The sequence below is a fragment of the Dermacentor silvarum genome, chromosome 4 (assembly GCF_013339745.2).
Source record: "Dermacentor silvarum isolate Dsil-2018 chromosome 4, BIME_Dsil_1.4, whole genome shotgun sequence".
Classification (NCBI taxonomy): domain Eukaryota; kingdom Metazoa; phylum Arthropoda; class Arachnida; order Ixodida; family Ixodidae; genus Dermacentor; species Dermacentor silvarum.
The window spans coordinates 58,134,260-58,150,030 of NC_051157.2; positions in this window are offsets into that span (position 1 = coordinate 58,134,260).

The window sequence follows — 15,771 nt, forward strand, 5'->3', positions numbered from 1 at the left end:
CCAGCAGTGAAGGGCTCGTGTTAATTTAGACCACATGGCGCATGACAGATAAAACAATTTAAAACAAAACAGAACAGAAATGCCCTAAAACGCGGATACGATTCCCATACTTTCGCCATTGGAATGCGACCGCTGCGATCATGAATGAAATCTGCAATTACTTGATCGGGAGCAGAATTGCTTAGTCCCAGAATCACCGCGGTGAGAAGAAAAAATACAGAACCAAAAACTAAGACAACGAGTGCCAAATAATATATGTCTCGTACAACTTAACATGCTTCAAATGCTTTGATTTTATTTGTGGGCGCGAATATTCAATACTCCGTATACAAATCAAAGTTTCAGTACATGACCATTTATTTGATTAGAAAGTACTGTAACTGAACTTTTTGGAAATTCCTTCATTGTTATATTGTATACAGCCGTTGTCAAAAAGTATACGGGCTAATTGCTTGCGAACATCATGTTGACTACAGGCTGTGTAAAGGAGTTGCTGTGGCACTCCAAACGTTCTAATGCCCTGGGGAGCGAAATAACTCTGTGCGCCACGTTAACCGCAGCTTACAGCCGAACGACTTATGTAGAAATAAGCGTGGTGTAGTCCGTATGCTTCTGAGAAAGGTTGTACATACATTTTATTGCGATAGCAATTATATGGACACTCCAAAGCAGATTTCTGCCGTCACCGTCGCTGTCGCCGTTGCCGTGAGGTTCCGTATGACGTCAATGGAGATGAAATCGTCGCCGCGCGCCGCCGAACGCTGTATGTTTGGACTGCTCGTGCCCCGTGGCTCAAGGCTCACGAAAGCAATAAGTATCTTTTCGCACTTGAAGTAACTCTACATCACACGCGTATTCACACCAGGCTTTCAAGCAGAGCATTATTTTCTTAACTGCACTGGTGGGTGTTCTCCACCCGAGGAGACTTCGATGCTTCGCTGGAGAGGTTGGATTGCGAGCGTCACACGTAATTATTGCTTGAGAGTAACTTGTAGGCCGGTAATTTTATGGGAGCTTCATTTCTAGGCTTACTGGTACTTGATTACCCCAGTTTTAGGTCACACTCTGCTATGTATCTTGTGGAGCGCCCGCAATATGCTTCAAAAAAAAAGAAGAAAAAAAGCCTTATGCCCCATGCAGTGGGCTTACAGACATTTTTTTTTTGTGAGGGGATTGTAACGGTAACCCGATTTTCGTTGATAATGTTCTAACTCAAAAGACTGATTTTAATTTTGCGGAGTTTTCTTATGTTTTGTGGTATTTGTTTTCTCTTCGCAGAGCTTACTGCCCCATTTGCATCGAAGTTTATATTTACCTGTTTTACACAGAGCGCAGCTGTTTAAACGGTGGTGAAAGTTTTCTACACTAAATGTATTCGTAAACCTTTTCTTTTTCATGCTAATACTTGTGAACGAAACGGGAAGTCCACTCTGAGCAATATATACAGGTTCAAGTAGATATCCGTGCCAAGTTAGCTTCTTCCATCACCAGCCAAGACATTGAGCGCTTCCTATATCCGAACGACGGAGGTAATTTATCGCAGTAACCAGCCAGAAGATTGAACGTCTGGCCTAGTTACCGTGACACGACCGACCCTGCCCATACGATGTCGGTTTATTGACCAACGGTCCACTCCCATGTCATATCATCAATTTTACTTGTGGTTAGGTCTGTGTTGCAGCACGCACAGGATTCTGTTCTTCTCACCCTTTCAATCAGTCTATTTCTTTGCTGGTAACTGATAATCTAAAAAAAAGGCAATCTTGAATTTGACCACTCAGATCAAACCACGAGAGAGGCCTCGTGGTTTATGAGAGAGGTCTCTGCTGGTTTCTGTGGTGTAATGAAAGTGAAACAACTCACACGCGGCTCGAGGCTTGAGATGACATGGAGGATATTTTTTTTTGGAGGGGGGGACGTCAAAAACATCGGGGAAGATGTCACGAATATTGCGGTGTTGATAATTGTTCAAGGAGCAGCGAGGAGGCTGGCTTTTGTTAGTGTGATTAGCGCGAAAGCTCCTTCGGGGTTGAGCATCGACAGTGCGCATTGACCATATATCTGCGTCCTTTACTATATTGTCTCAAAAATGTGTTGATCAAGGTAGAAAATGTCCCTTTTGAATTGTAAACTTACGTTGCATAGGCAATTCTATTCCTACCTGTCGACCTGTGAGCAGCCGTGCGGTCATCGCTGTGTGTAGGATAGTAGCCACCTATGGGTTGGAGAGGGGGGGGGGGGGAGGCGTTGGCTGTCAATGTCACCCCGTTGATGTCCCCATCACTGTTATCATTATCATCGTCATGCGGTTGTGCTTTGTGTTTTTCGCTGCAAATTTCGCAGTTTTCGCTGGCACTAACGGAAAGGCCTCGAAGGGATCCTCAGTTATGATTCGATTGTGATCTGTCACACGCCGCAAGGCAGCGCGGAAATGGCTCCGAAAACTGCATATTCTAAAGAACCTTATTTACGTTGCACGATTCCTGGTTTTCACGCGTACCTCGCTACGCATGTGAAATGGCACGGGATGCTCTGCACGTTCGAATCCCAGGATGCGCACGATTCAGAGCACGCGTTCGCTGGCCTACGCGCCTTTCAATGACGACAGCCGCAGCATGATATCGCAGTGAGCGCAAGTGCATTCGTTGACAGTTCAATGGCAAATTCTCTTACAGAACGAGCAGCGCGCCACAGCAGGGGTCTATCGAATAAGAGATGGAAGGAGGAAGTGCTCGCCAAAAAGCAGCAATAAGAAAATGGTTTGAAAGAGATTTCCCTGGTCATGCTTTCGGTTCTGCGTCGAACGGGAGCTGCTTTACGTTACCCGACGACATGTTTAAGTCCTGGGCAACATTGAGGAGATGTCACGAGCTTGCACAACGTCAATGCAAGGCAAAGCATTAGTTGTTCATGGCGAGTGCTGAGACTTATTAATCGAATCTAACTGTATCAGAAAAGTGGAATAATGTTTGACGTCAAATGTCAAATCAAATGGCGAAGTTGACTTTTTTCTCTTAATTAAAGACTGATAACATGTTGCGTGCCTGCATGGGACCTTTGCTCATGTCCATTTGAATTTTTGCACTTTTATTGACTTTATTGTAGTTGATACTTTACTGAGCGTTTGTACTTTTATAACTATGTACTTTACTAACGCTTGTTTGATCGCCCATGGTCTTTGTTAATATGTTTAGCTGTGTGTGCCTTTTATATATGCAATAGTTAGAATTTACTTTGTTGTTTATCTACTGCGCGTTTCTTTTTGGTTTCAAGAGGTTTGTATCTGCCTGTACTATTAACTTGTGAGTCATCGTTTTTCTGGAATCATGTATCCAATTTATTTGTATTTGCACCCCAGCGTAATACTCTCAATCGGAGGTCCTTTAGGGGTAACTTGAATGTATGAATAATTGAATTATTTATTAAATAATTATTTACTGTAGTAGTCATCTTACCATAACTGTCGACGTTAATGCGATGAGTAATCAAACAATGTAGCCACCCACTATGTATTGAAGAAATATTGTGGTGATGACACTCTGACGGGTTTATTTGCCGATTCCATCTCCATCGCTTCGGGACTGTGCCAAATTGCGTGCAGTAGGTCACAGTGGATCGAGAAGCAGGACAAGCATTTAATAAAAACTCTGACGAACACCTGATCAAGTACTTCACCCGTCCTCGATTTAGGTACGTAGTCGATGAACGGTCGTTCCAGGCTAAACGCCTGATTGCGTGAACAATGCATTAGCCGTTGGAAAGGAACTTTTACATGAGCCCTCTTACGAATCTACCTTGAATCTTGGAGGCGCCTGATGCATACCGGTCAATCGCGGACGCTACACGAAGCACCTAGCTCGTAGTCTCCAAAGTGCATCTTAAATACCGGTCCACCACTTTGAACCGTAGGGATTGGCGGTTTCTGAGCTTTCCATCATTCTGGGCATGGTGCTTATGTTGCGTTAGAGCTCCATGGTTTGCAGCGACGCGTCGACGCTCAGCCTGCCGCATCTGCTCTAATCACCCCTACCTCGCAACCCCCTGATGAGTGGCGTATCAATGGCGAGCTGCCTGGGCATGACACAGTTTCTTCTCTTCGACCTCTAGAGGCGTTAAGGCTTTCCTAGGTGGGCCCATGCCAGCAATGAAAGAGAGGCAATGTAAGCGGTTTTACATGTAATCGGGAGCGAGGTCATTTAGAGAGAAACATTCTGCACTGTCATTCGGTCATCGTGCGCATGCGTATGTAGTCAGGTTCAGCATATCTGACTTCGAATGAACAGCGCCGCGATTGCATAGGCTTCTTTCGCCAGCGTAAAACTTCAATTTTCATTGTCATTGAGAAGAGTGCACGCTCTCACTTTGATCAGTAAATTGTTTCAATGCGTCGATATTCACCTGCAAAGCATCTCAAAGCGCTTTCTTGCACGACTGAAGCTGGTCAGGGTGTTATGCGGCATTTCTAGGACCTCCGAAATGCGGCCTGTGGGCTGGATCCGGCCCGCCGATGCCACCCGACTGACCCAAAGCTGGTGGTGTTCCTTCCGATGATGGTCGACCCGCAGCAGGGTCGTTTTTCCCCGCAATGACTCTGCTGCACCTCCGCCTGAGAGCTGAGCTTCCCCCAAAAATCTTGCTCTAATGCACTTTTTCTCAGGAGCCAGCAACATTGCAGTTATGAGATCACTCCACCTCGTCCGAAGAAGCGCCGAAGGAATCAAGAGCCTCGTGTGACCATCTCGTAGAAGCATGCTACGCACCGATTGGTCGGTCGCAGCCTCTACGCTAGCAGGCACACTGATGCTCTTTCAACTTCGCCAGCTCCTGGAGCTCGAAACGTCGTTAATGCCTGTAGCTCATCATTTTTTTAAGTCTTAGTGGTACATTAGGTAAATTTCAGCGTTTCTCTGTCCTTGGTAGAATATTAGGCGGAATCAGAAATATTTTTTTCCGTTAATTAGAAATTTCTCTTCAGTTGTCTCTACATAATTTCATCTGTTGTGAACAGATTTACTGTCATTGAAAACGCCTAGATGGGCTGCAGGGATTGCTTCTCATGAACAATACGGTCATAATACGGTCGTGGTGGCATGGCCAAGTCTGACAATGTTAAAGCCTTTTGCCATCTCTTCCCAGACAGTTGCCTAAGCTGTCTTGAATAAAAAGAAATGAAAGTAAAACGAAATAATTCACATTCCTTGCCACGTACATGCTTCACACGTAGCGGTAAGCTGCCGAATCATGACCAAAACATGCCGCTATCCTTGAAAAGAAAGTTAAGTATACAATCATTGCGTTCTATACGGCTACTAACACACGGTGCAACATCTTGGAAGTTCACAAAAAAGAAATTCAGAATTTAAAGAGTGCGCAATGCGCAATGGAACGAACAAAATATTAAATGTAGTGTCAAGAGACAAAATACAGTGGCGCATATTAAAGAGCAAAAGGGAGTAGCTGATAGTCTAGTTGACTCTAAATGGAAAGAATCGGAGCTGGCCGCCCAATAAAATGCGTAAAACAGATAACCGGCGAACTACGGGGGTTGCAGAATATGCGGAAGGGAAGCTACGTCAAGAACGCTCAGAAAACTAGGTAGTCTGATGAAATGAGGAAATTTGCAGGAGTAATTATAGGTTGGTAGGAGAGGCCTTCATCCTGCAGTGGTCATATAAATAGGCTAGTGATGACATGTTCCACAGTTAAATCACTCTCCACCAAGCAGTGTTTAAGATTTTCTAACAAGTATTCACAATGGCTGGGTTGAGATCTGTAATGAGATTTGAAAATTGTAGTTACATAAGGAATAATTTACCGTCCTCCACTTTAGCGACTTTGTGAGTTTTCCGCGTTAAGCTTTTTTTGTGCCGGCAGTGCCGGTTCTTTACTCTTCTCGCAGCGACAAGTGCATATCCGCGTCAAATATATTTAAAAAATACCACCTGTGATATTGGCGTTTTTCAGCTGCTTTTTTATTATGTTGCCATTTGTGTTCCTTGTAATTTGTGTCATTCTGATATTGCGGTGTCCTATATTTTGTACAGGGTATTCAGCAGCCACCATCATTCTTATTCGTTATTTTAAAGAGTTTGTGATTATGTTAAATTTTCTTTCTCACCTCATCCATATTCCGGTTCGAGTGTTCTAGTGCTCTCAGGCGTTGTCATTGCCGTATGTGTCACTTCGAATCACGTCTTGTTTTCTGTAAATATGAGGAGGTTCCTACGCGCCCTTGAAGGTCTTTATGCTCGATGTGGTCTGTGTCACACCATACCATGTGGTTATTATGTAAACAGGGTGTTCCCAAGTGAAAACTTGTAACCACTTGCCTCATGGTGTTTTTCAAGTCTCACTTGAAAGCTGCGATGAAAGGCTTACTATTTAGGGCTACTGTCGCCTTCGTTCAGAGTCAGAATGAAGACCAACTTTTCCGCGCCCGCACCCAGCGTCAATAAGGGCCCAGCGCCATTGGCGACGTTGCTGGGAACTCTAAATATCATAAGTAAATTCACATGTTTTTTATTCAGAAGTGCTTTTTTGCAATTAGCCAGTCGCCTTCGCAAGTTTTATGTCCAGCATCAGGACTGGCTGGAATTTGCTCTTACGAACTGTTCTAGCGTAAGAACGTTTTGTGAATATAGGCCCAGATACTGAATTGACAAAGTTTTTCGAAAATACCAAGTAGACTCATGTAAGGACCGCACCCGTGTGAGGGTCGCACCCCCAGCTTAGCAGCCAAAAATTTTGAGAAAAAAAAGACGAAAGCTTGCACTAGGCCGCGCAAAGCTCAAGACACAGCGAAGCTCGCCGATTCATTGCGTCTCTTGGTTGCAGCTAGGTTGAACTTGGCTATATCGAAATTTAAACTTGGTTGTAGCTAGGCCTATGCTCGTGTACGTCATCTGTGCTAGTACTGGAAAGGTGCGCGACGGTGCGGGGGAGCATGACGTCATACCAGCTGGGGCGGCGGTGATAGCGCGGTGGTGGCGGGATGGCGCGGCGCACCTTTCCAGTACTACCGCAGCGTTTCCAGTACTAGCACAGATGACGTACACGAGTATAGGCTTAGCTACAACTAAGTTTAAACCTCGATATAGCCAATTTCAACCTAGCTACAACCAAGAAACTCAATCAATCGGCCAGCTTCGCTGTGTCTTGTAGTTTGTGCGGCCTAGTGCAAGCTTTCGCCTTTTAGATGCGAAGCAGCTTATGGCGGGGGCTTTGTCCATCCCTCCCGCGGCGTCCCACACCCCACAGCTCATGCACGTCCCCTCCCCGCCACTCTCCTCTCCTACGCTCCCCTTTCTCTCCTCTAGGAATCCTCTACTGTACGGAGCGGCGCCCTCATGCCACACGCCCACAGCGCGTGTGCGTCCCCTCTCTCTCCTCTCCTACCCTCCCCCCTTTCTCTCCTCTAGGAATCCGGAGCGGCGCGCACGACAGGTGGTGCGACAGCTGCATACTCCGCTGGGGTCGCCACGGTAGTTCCGCGGTATGAAAATGATGCAGCCCGTGCGCCTCATTCTCTCTCCTGTGCAGTGCCGCGATGAGCGCTCGGGCCGCTGCCGCGAAACCATCTCCCGCTCAAGCTAACCATCTCCCCGCTGCTTCGCATTCACACATGGTTCCCTTTAGCGGGAGATGGAGTAATTTTTTTCTCTCCTGGTTCAGCGCACAGCGGAGAGAAGAGAGGCGGGGGTCGGCAAGGGAGGGAGCTAGCGAGGAACGAGGAGACCGCGTGCGCATGCGCCGCGCCACCCTCCTGGGTGTCACCGCCCTCCTGGTTGCCATGGCTACGGCGCGGCAGTTTCTTGATACGAACCACTCATTACGGCTGGCTTAAACAGCTTCGCTGTTAAAATTGGAATAGAGAAGCAAACGCGTTGCTAACCCAATGCCGCACACTGCCGTGCGCCGGTTTTCGCAAGCTGAATATTTCCGCGTGCCGCGACAAGATGGCGAAAGCCATCTAGTAGCAGCATCTAGTATCTAGAGCCATCTAGGACGGGCCAACTTGCTTTTCGGTTTGGTGCCGTGTAAGGGTCGCACCTCGTCACAGTTGGGAAAAAAATATGCGACGATTACGATATTTTCTGATGCGAAATTTGAGCGCAGAGTCTATAGATGTTTTAATTGCGCAATACATTGGCTGGCTCGGACAATCTGTCTCGTACGGCACGTTGCAAACGCAGGGAAGTGTGGCGCGACTGGCTTGCTAATCTGCAGATCGCGAGAGCTAGCGCGTGGGTAACACGTGGGCGTGATTCACAGCAGCCGCCGCCGACAGACCTCCCAGACGGCGCGCGCTACTCTGGCGCCATCTCGTAGCCGTCGTCGCCGCACTACGCTCTTCTTCTCACGCTTTTGCTATACCCTCCTCCTCTTCTTTCCTCCTCACGTCTTTCATCCCACGCTGCTCTCCGTGTTCGCTTTCGTCTTTCGCTGTGCTCGTTCGCTCGGTTACGCCGACGCTCGCCGCAGGAACGGACGCCTAAAAGCGCCACTCTAAATAATGCGGTGCTTACACGAGTCTATACGGTAAGTGTTCTTTACCATTGGCTAGTCCACATCGCTAACGGTTTGTCCGTTATAAGGATTGGGTGGAATTCTCTCTTACAAACAATTCTAGCGTAAGAGCTTACTGAGAATACGGATACAAGGGCTGAATTCACAATACTTTACGTTCGTAAGTGCTCCTTACCATTAGCTGGCTGCATTCGCTAACAATATGTCCAGCATTCGGATTGCTTGGAATATAGTCTTACGAACTATTATAATGCAAGAGTTTTTTTGTAAATACGGACAAAGGGCCGGTGCGTCAACACTTTTGCAACAAATCGAATGTAAACATAAAAGCAGTGCCTCAATTTGAGTAGTGAAATATTTGTGCCTCATTTGCGTGGTCGTTTCTGCCTATTCCTTCGTCAACTAAAGGCTCGTGACGAATTACCGCCAAAACCAGAACAACGATTTTCTGTCCCCCTGCATTTTGCCTTCATTACTAAAGCCTTATCTTAGCAGTAAACCTAACCCCTTATTTTTTTTATCGCCAGTGATTCTTCCCAGAATATTGTTTGCTCGGTGCTCAAGGCAAGACCATCGAAATGTACATTCAAATGAAATGCTGAGTGCGCTTCGTTTACCTCCTTCTGAAGCTTGAAAAAAATCCCTTTCTGAAGGTCATGTGCTGTCAAAAAATAAGTACGGCTGAGTGGTTCTCTTGAAAGCGTGCTTGAAGATTTTATCGAAGGACTCACACACGAGCAAAATAAGATAAGCTGCATTGTGTGAATTGTGATGTTTGCTCGCCACTCTTCAATAGAAAGCAAACAAATCTTTCAGAACTAGGTGAATGGTAGCCCTGCCAAAAAAAAGCATTGAATTTTTCACAGCCTAATTCCCCCAAAAGTCTTGTGCAAGAGAAACAAGGGTACAGAAGTAAGAACGCGTTTCCAGCAGAGACCGAGAGTGTGTGCGTGTTCAAGAGGTGCCAGAAAGCAGGCTTACTGAAGTGTATGAAAATCTCCGCTTTGCCCTCTTTGATTCAAGCCTCGCACACTCTCAAGTTAAGACGACTCTCCATCATAAATTAGGAGCCCGCAATAACAGCGTCTGAGCAACGGTCTGAGAGGTTGTAGTCGACATTGTGAATAAAATGAAAAGAAGCACAATAGAATATCAAGAAGGAATACGATTTATACCGTTGTGCATGATTTTATTTCCTAGCGCTTGCACTACACCCAAGAAAATTGTGAGCTCAATTCCATGTGACCGAAGTTGGATTACGCACATCTTCACTTTTCTTGTCCCGCTTTTTATCATGACCTCCTTTCCATACTTCATTGCTTTATGTCAATTGTGCACTTGTTCGTTCTCGTGCAGCAATGACTGTAGCCTTTCGATGGTTGAAAAATGTATACGAGACCGAGTTTGGAATTGGCACCTTAGGTGAAGGGGTAAATTGGAGTAAGATAATAAATAACCCAATAAACAAGATTAATAAAGCAAATAGAAGGAAAGTGTACACGTAGCACACGTCCTTAGCTCCACGTAAAATGTTTGAAATTACCACACCTCCTTTCTACTTGCTTTATATACGGACTTGAGTGGGGTAGACCTTCGCCTTCCTTGCTATTAAACACACAAGTATCCGGACTCGTATACAGACAGCTGCGATGAAACTGACGCTACGACAAATAATTCAGTAAGTTTTTTCCTACCTTCGCGACGTCATAGCGCATATACAAAACTAAGGTTGTGCGAATAGTGATTTTTTAGACCGAATCCAATACAAATCGAATTGTGCCAGAAGCAAACCGAATCGAATCGAATACTTTCCGAATAGTTTTCGAATAAGGAATAGCCGTTATCACAGTTATTATAAAACGATGTTCACAACCCAGTATCCTTAAACGTAGCAGTTTTCTGTCACTACATAGTACGCTATGAAGCTATAACTCAATCGCTGAATACTCCGGAAAGAACACCTAATACGACTAGACTACAAAGGAAGCTCGATAGTTTTATTATAAAAAAAGAATGAAGAAACAACACCAAAGTAAGGTTTCTAGACACGCTGCATGCACGCTATAGGCTGCAAGTGTTCACGACACTTTTCACAACATTTGAGAGCGCAAGAACGGCGTAAGTACAAGTGAAAAATATAAATAGTCGCTAGTTTGCTTCAGTAGGCTAAAATGCTGTTTTGAGGATGAGCAATATAGGAAAGGCCACTGCGCCAGCTACATAGACGAATCGACTCGTCCTTCCTCCGTTCGTTGAATCACCGGCCAACGCTGAGCTCCTCTTGTTCTGGATTTGTGCAATTGAGCGTGAGAAACTATATGTCACAATTCTCTAGCCGTTTTATATCTTGCTCAGACAGTTCCTGCGCCATTGTCTTTCTGTTTCATAGCGCTTGGCTTGTGTGCCAATTTGTTCTGGCATTTCTTTGTATTTTATTATGAAAGCCATATCAAAACTAACGCTAAGCCAGCTGAGAGTACTCGATTGCGTTTTTAAATGTTAAGGGAGGCACAATAATTGTTCGCAACGTCTGCTTATCATTTGTCGCTGTGATCCAGTAATTACACAAACTACTAATACATGCTTGAATGCGGATTAAGAAACCTGAGAATTCACGGCATTTGATCTGCTTTTTTTTCGGGATTGTGTTTGAGAGAAAGTTGACTCCGACCGTGGCCTTCACAATATCTTGTGATTCGTTACCTTGCATTCTGCCTCAGACTCTCAAGTATATTGAGGGGACTGTGCAATAAACATTTATCAGATGAGATTCTGCTGTCACTTGGCGCTCAGTGACCCAGTGCAGAACCATTTCAGCTTACCTTTCGAAATATACCGTTTACTTAGAGTATAGGTCGATTTCAAAGGAATAAAATTTATCTATTCAACGTTGAAAAAGGGCTTCGTCGGCTTCTGTGTTCACACAAGGTTAGTTCAGCATAATAAAGCCATCATGGTGCTTTTTCTCTGCTAGTGAATTTGCTTTAAATGGTAGTTAGCTCAAAATAATAATTTCTTTCTTCTGCTGTGTGCGTCTGTTCCTGTTGCAAAAGATTTATAACCAAAATAAGAAAAAAATGTGCTTTGATATCAGTCACATTATTTGGTACAGCGCTCGCCTTCTCTACCATGAAAATACATGTCCTTTCTCCCTCTCTCCTCTACCATGTCCTTTTTTTTTACCACGCGGACTGACACAGCTGAAGTCTAGCAATAAGAAATCGCAAGTCTCAGTGCCCCACTTCCTCCCTTACCTCCCTGCCATGCACATCTGCAACTATCCCATTTATTTATTTTTATGTGTAGGCTTTTTTTTACGTAACCTTTTTTTAATTACTCTGAGTGTAAGCGCCTTAGTGTAGATGGCTTGCAAGAAAATTTACTTCCTTAGCCCGTAGCTTCACATTAGAAAGTTTCGTTATACATACGCACCAGTAAGCCCGCTCGGTAGACTGGCATAGCTTCATACTTGAGGGCGGCTTGAAAGTTCTGAGGAAAGCGTTTTCTCAGAACTATTTCGTATTGCTTCTCGCATCACGTGAGACTTGGTGAGAAGTCACGTTCTTTTTTTTTAATCGCAAGAAACTTAATCTAGTTTCCTTTATGTAAAGCACCCGGGGGTTAACTTGTTAAAAGGAAACTTTTCTCGGAGCACCTTGTTTCTGGCTTACTGCTCCTTGGAAATAATTACCGAACCTTCATTCCCCCCCCCCCCCCCCCCTATATTCATGGGTTATAAGAGGCCCTTGCGGTGCCATCAGGGTACTAAATAAGTAACTTTGTTTACGTTTCTCGGAAATAGGGGACATGTTACGACCTCTAGGCAGGTAAAGTTGAACCTGTGTGGTTCGATTACCGTTCACATTTCAGTCCGCCTCTCTGGGAGAACTGGAAGCCAACGAGATCAAAATTTTGAGAAAACTGGGGGTAAAATATTGCTTATTTGCATGTAAAGGTAAAAGCGTGTGGGTGAAGTACTGCCTTCGCTAAAATTTCTTAAGCCAGACATCGAAAGTGTTGCATGCGCGAGACGTGGCAAACGGGTGAGTCATACGCCGCCAACGTTTTATAGTATGCAGTTTAATTAGAGTTAACCTAAACATTTAATAAAACTACTCAAAATATACACGCTTTATAGTATGCAGTTTAATTACAGTTAACTTAAACATTTAATAAATTTACGCAAAAGATACACCTAGTTGGCTGTGATAATATGAGGTTGCACAAGTCTGCTGTGTTTATTTTGTGTGTGTATAACTTAAGTTTATTGTTGGAGTGGTGTTCTGTTTTCACTTTTGCACGCGTTTAAGCATTATAGACATTTAACAGCACACACTCCCCCCCCCCCCCCCCCCCGAGAAAATAAAGAAAACCAATTATTTTGCAACGCATGTATGTGGTATGCAAGTAAACAGTGTAGCCTAAAGGTGGCAGGTCAAACTACGTTGTTTTCTTGTCACTTTGGAGCTGTGCAACTGTACAGATTGAATTTGCTTTGGATGGAAGCAATGTCCGACATATTTTCATTGCCGTGTTCCTCAATGCGTAATTATTGCATGAAATTATTAACAAAACCAAAGAGCTTTGTATTATTACGCAGAATCAGGAACACCATTGAACAGCAAGCAAGATATTTAAAAAACGCGACTGGGAAGACTTAACGTCAGCAACGAGGGATTATCTGCTCGTTAATGAGGCAGGCGATTTCGCACAGGGACACACTAATAAAGGTAACGACCTTATTATTCTTGCCGATGACTGCCTGAAAAATTCTTCTTCAGTGCTCTTGAAAGTTGTGAAGCGAGCAATAAAATTGAGAAATGATGGCGCTGAGCGCCCTTTGTTTGCTTCCTACGCCGATCTTAGTGTTGTGAAAAGTTCTCAAAGAGATTACTGATGAGGACTTTTCAAGAAAGGGAGAAAAATTGCAGAAGTTCTGTGCTTAAAGAATTTGCTTAATTACCGGCTCTCCATGCAGCAAGAAATGTCAGTGACTTTGAGTAACTATAGTCTATAAAAAGAAATCCCGAAAGGGTTTGACATTTACGACGCATTTGCTTCTGCGCTCGTTACGTGTTTACCTTAATATCATTTCCACGGCGGTGCTTCCTCATAGTCCCGCACCCACATTTTCTTTTTGGTACCTCCATAGTTTAGTGCATCGCTGCCCCCTCAGTGTTAGCGTTTCTGAAGAAGTCAGAAAAAAGTTATTGTTCACGTAATACTGCAGGCATTAGTTTTATGCATACAACTGTGCAGCCAGTTAAGGAGAAATTGAACGTATTGATGCGCTTAGTGGCAACGCACATTGTGCAACATGATGCAATTTCTTATTTTCAGAAAGGCTATCAAGAAGTCATGTAACATGTCTATAACAGCAAGCGGTAAGTGGATGTGCTAGGATTGGTGGGCGAACTTGCAGCATTACGATATCAAGGTACAGCGCCTCGTAGAATAGGGTCCGTATTCGCAATAAAGTTCTTATGGACGAATCGTTCGTAAGCGAAAGTGTTAGCCAATCCTGATGCCGGAGAGATCATTAGCGAAGGCCGCTAGGCAACGGCCAAGAGCACTTACAAACAAAGATCTTTGTGAACTAGGCGGTAGATTCGCAGTCAGGTGGTACAGATTTCACTGCTATGCAGAGGACAAACCAAACAAGGTTCCAGTCATAACGATCATAAAGGAAAACGAATACAAACACTGTCGGCGAAGCATTAAATAAAGGAGACCTCACTCATATGCCATGATAGTGAATATGCTGTGATATGTGCATCATCTCATAAAAGTGCTCAATTGTATACGCGTGCGAATTATATCGAAGGACAGCCAAACATTATCTCTCTGCTTGAAATAAATTTGCAACTAGACTGTTATTGACCTAAAAGTTAGGTACAGCCATTGTGGAACGAGTTCCTCGTTCAAAGGGCGCCCTGTATTGAAATTAACTAAAAGTATTCGGTCTTCTTAGCCAAAGAAACATACTTGCAGGTAAGAATGAACAGCGGAATGTGAACAAAAAAAAGATAAGCAGGGGGTCTCTTGCGACAACAACAAAAGAAGCGCAAGTCAAAGCCATCTTAGAGACGGTGCCTTAACGGTTAAGTCCTGGATATTGTGCTGTCGCTTACATGTGCAGTGGTAAAGCCATGATGACAACCTCTTCCCGACGTAAATGTACCCAGTGGAAAGCATTTATAACAAAGTACTCGTGACTTCAAAAATGAAGTGTTATTCAGGTGATGTGTTCGTAAAAGGCGCACATCATACCGCTCAAAATACAGCAAGCTAAGCACGTACTAAAGAAAACAATTTTTTTAGCAATAATTTAGGAGAAACTCAGTGAAATCAGTTGCTATTTTTGGTGCATACTTCGTCTGGCAGAATATACGACTGCAGGCATTCTTATTTCACCGACGTTCACGACTAGCTCCGTGACGAACCCCAAGGAGCAACGCAAAGTAAGGCTGCAGACCGTCAAATGCTGCTATCGCCGTCTTCGCCGTTAAAGTTATTGCTTCATTGACAGGATTCCGATCACGTTTGCCTTCGTTGACATTCTGGTCTTTTCGGTGCCAGATGGCTTTGAAGACGTCGTCAAATATCAGTCACGATTACATCATCACGTTTTCATCAACTGCGCCGAATTGGTCAGCTGTCGGACCCAGTGATAAGTTACAACAAGCAGCGTACGAGTAGACCGATTGCTGGAGCTGTGCATCAGCAATGTAACACTCACTGGCATCCGCACGCTCGTCAAGTGCGTCGCTAGCGCTGCCTTTAGCGCTGCCGCCGACCGGAGCTTACTGGCGTCTGTGGAAGGCAGTGGCGCAAGTGGTATAAGTGTACGTTCTAAAGCAACACATCATCCGTCGGGACTAATTTGTTGTTTTCTTCGTCGTACAGGTAAATTCGTTGTATTTGTCTGAGTAGTAGAAGAATACACAATACATATGAATAGTAGGAATTCGTCCGGGACCTATGAAAGTTTCGTTATACAGCTCATTTCCCTATAGAGGCTTTCGTTGTAGAGGCGTCCTACTGTATCTCAGCTCTCGTTTTCGATTTGTTCATAGGGTTGTAGCAACTGTTTACTAAAGGTGCAGGACCCCAAAAAAATATGTAGTCTCAAAGTAAACAAATAAGAATAGATGAAATGGTTGCATGAGACAGAGAGTGGAATATTTATTTAATAAAGCTGCAGTATTTTCACAAACCCTCAGTCCAGAGCGCCATTGGCAAAAT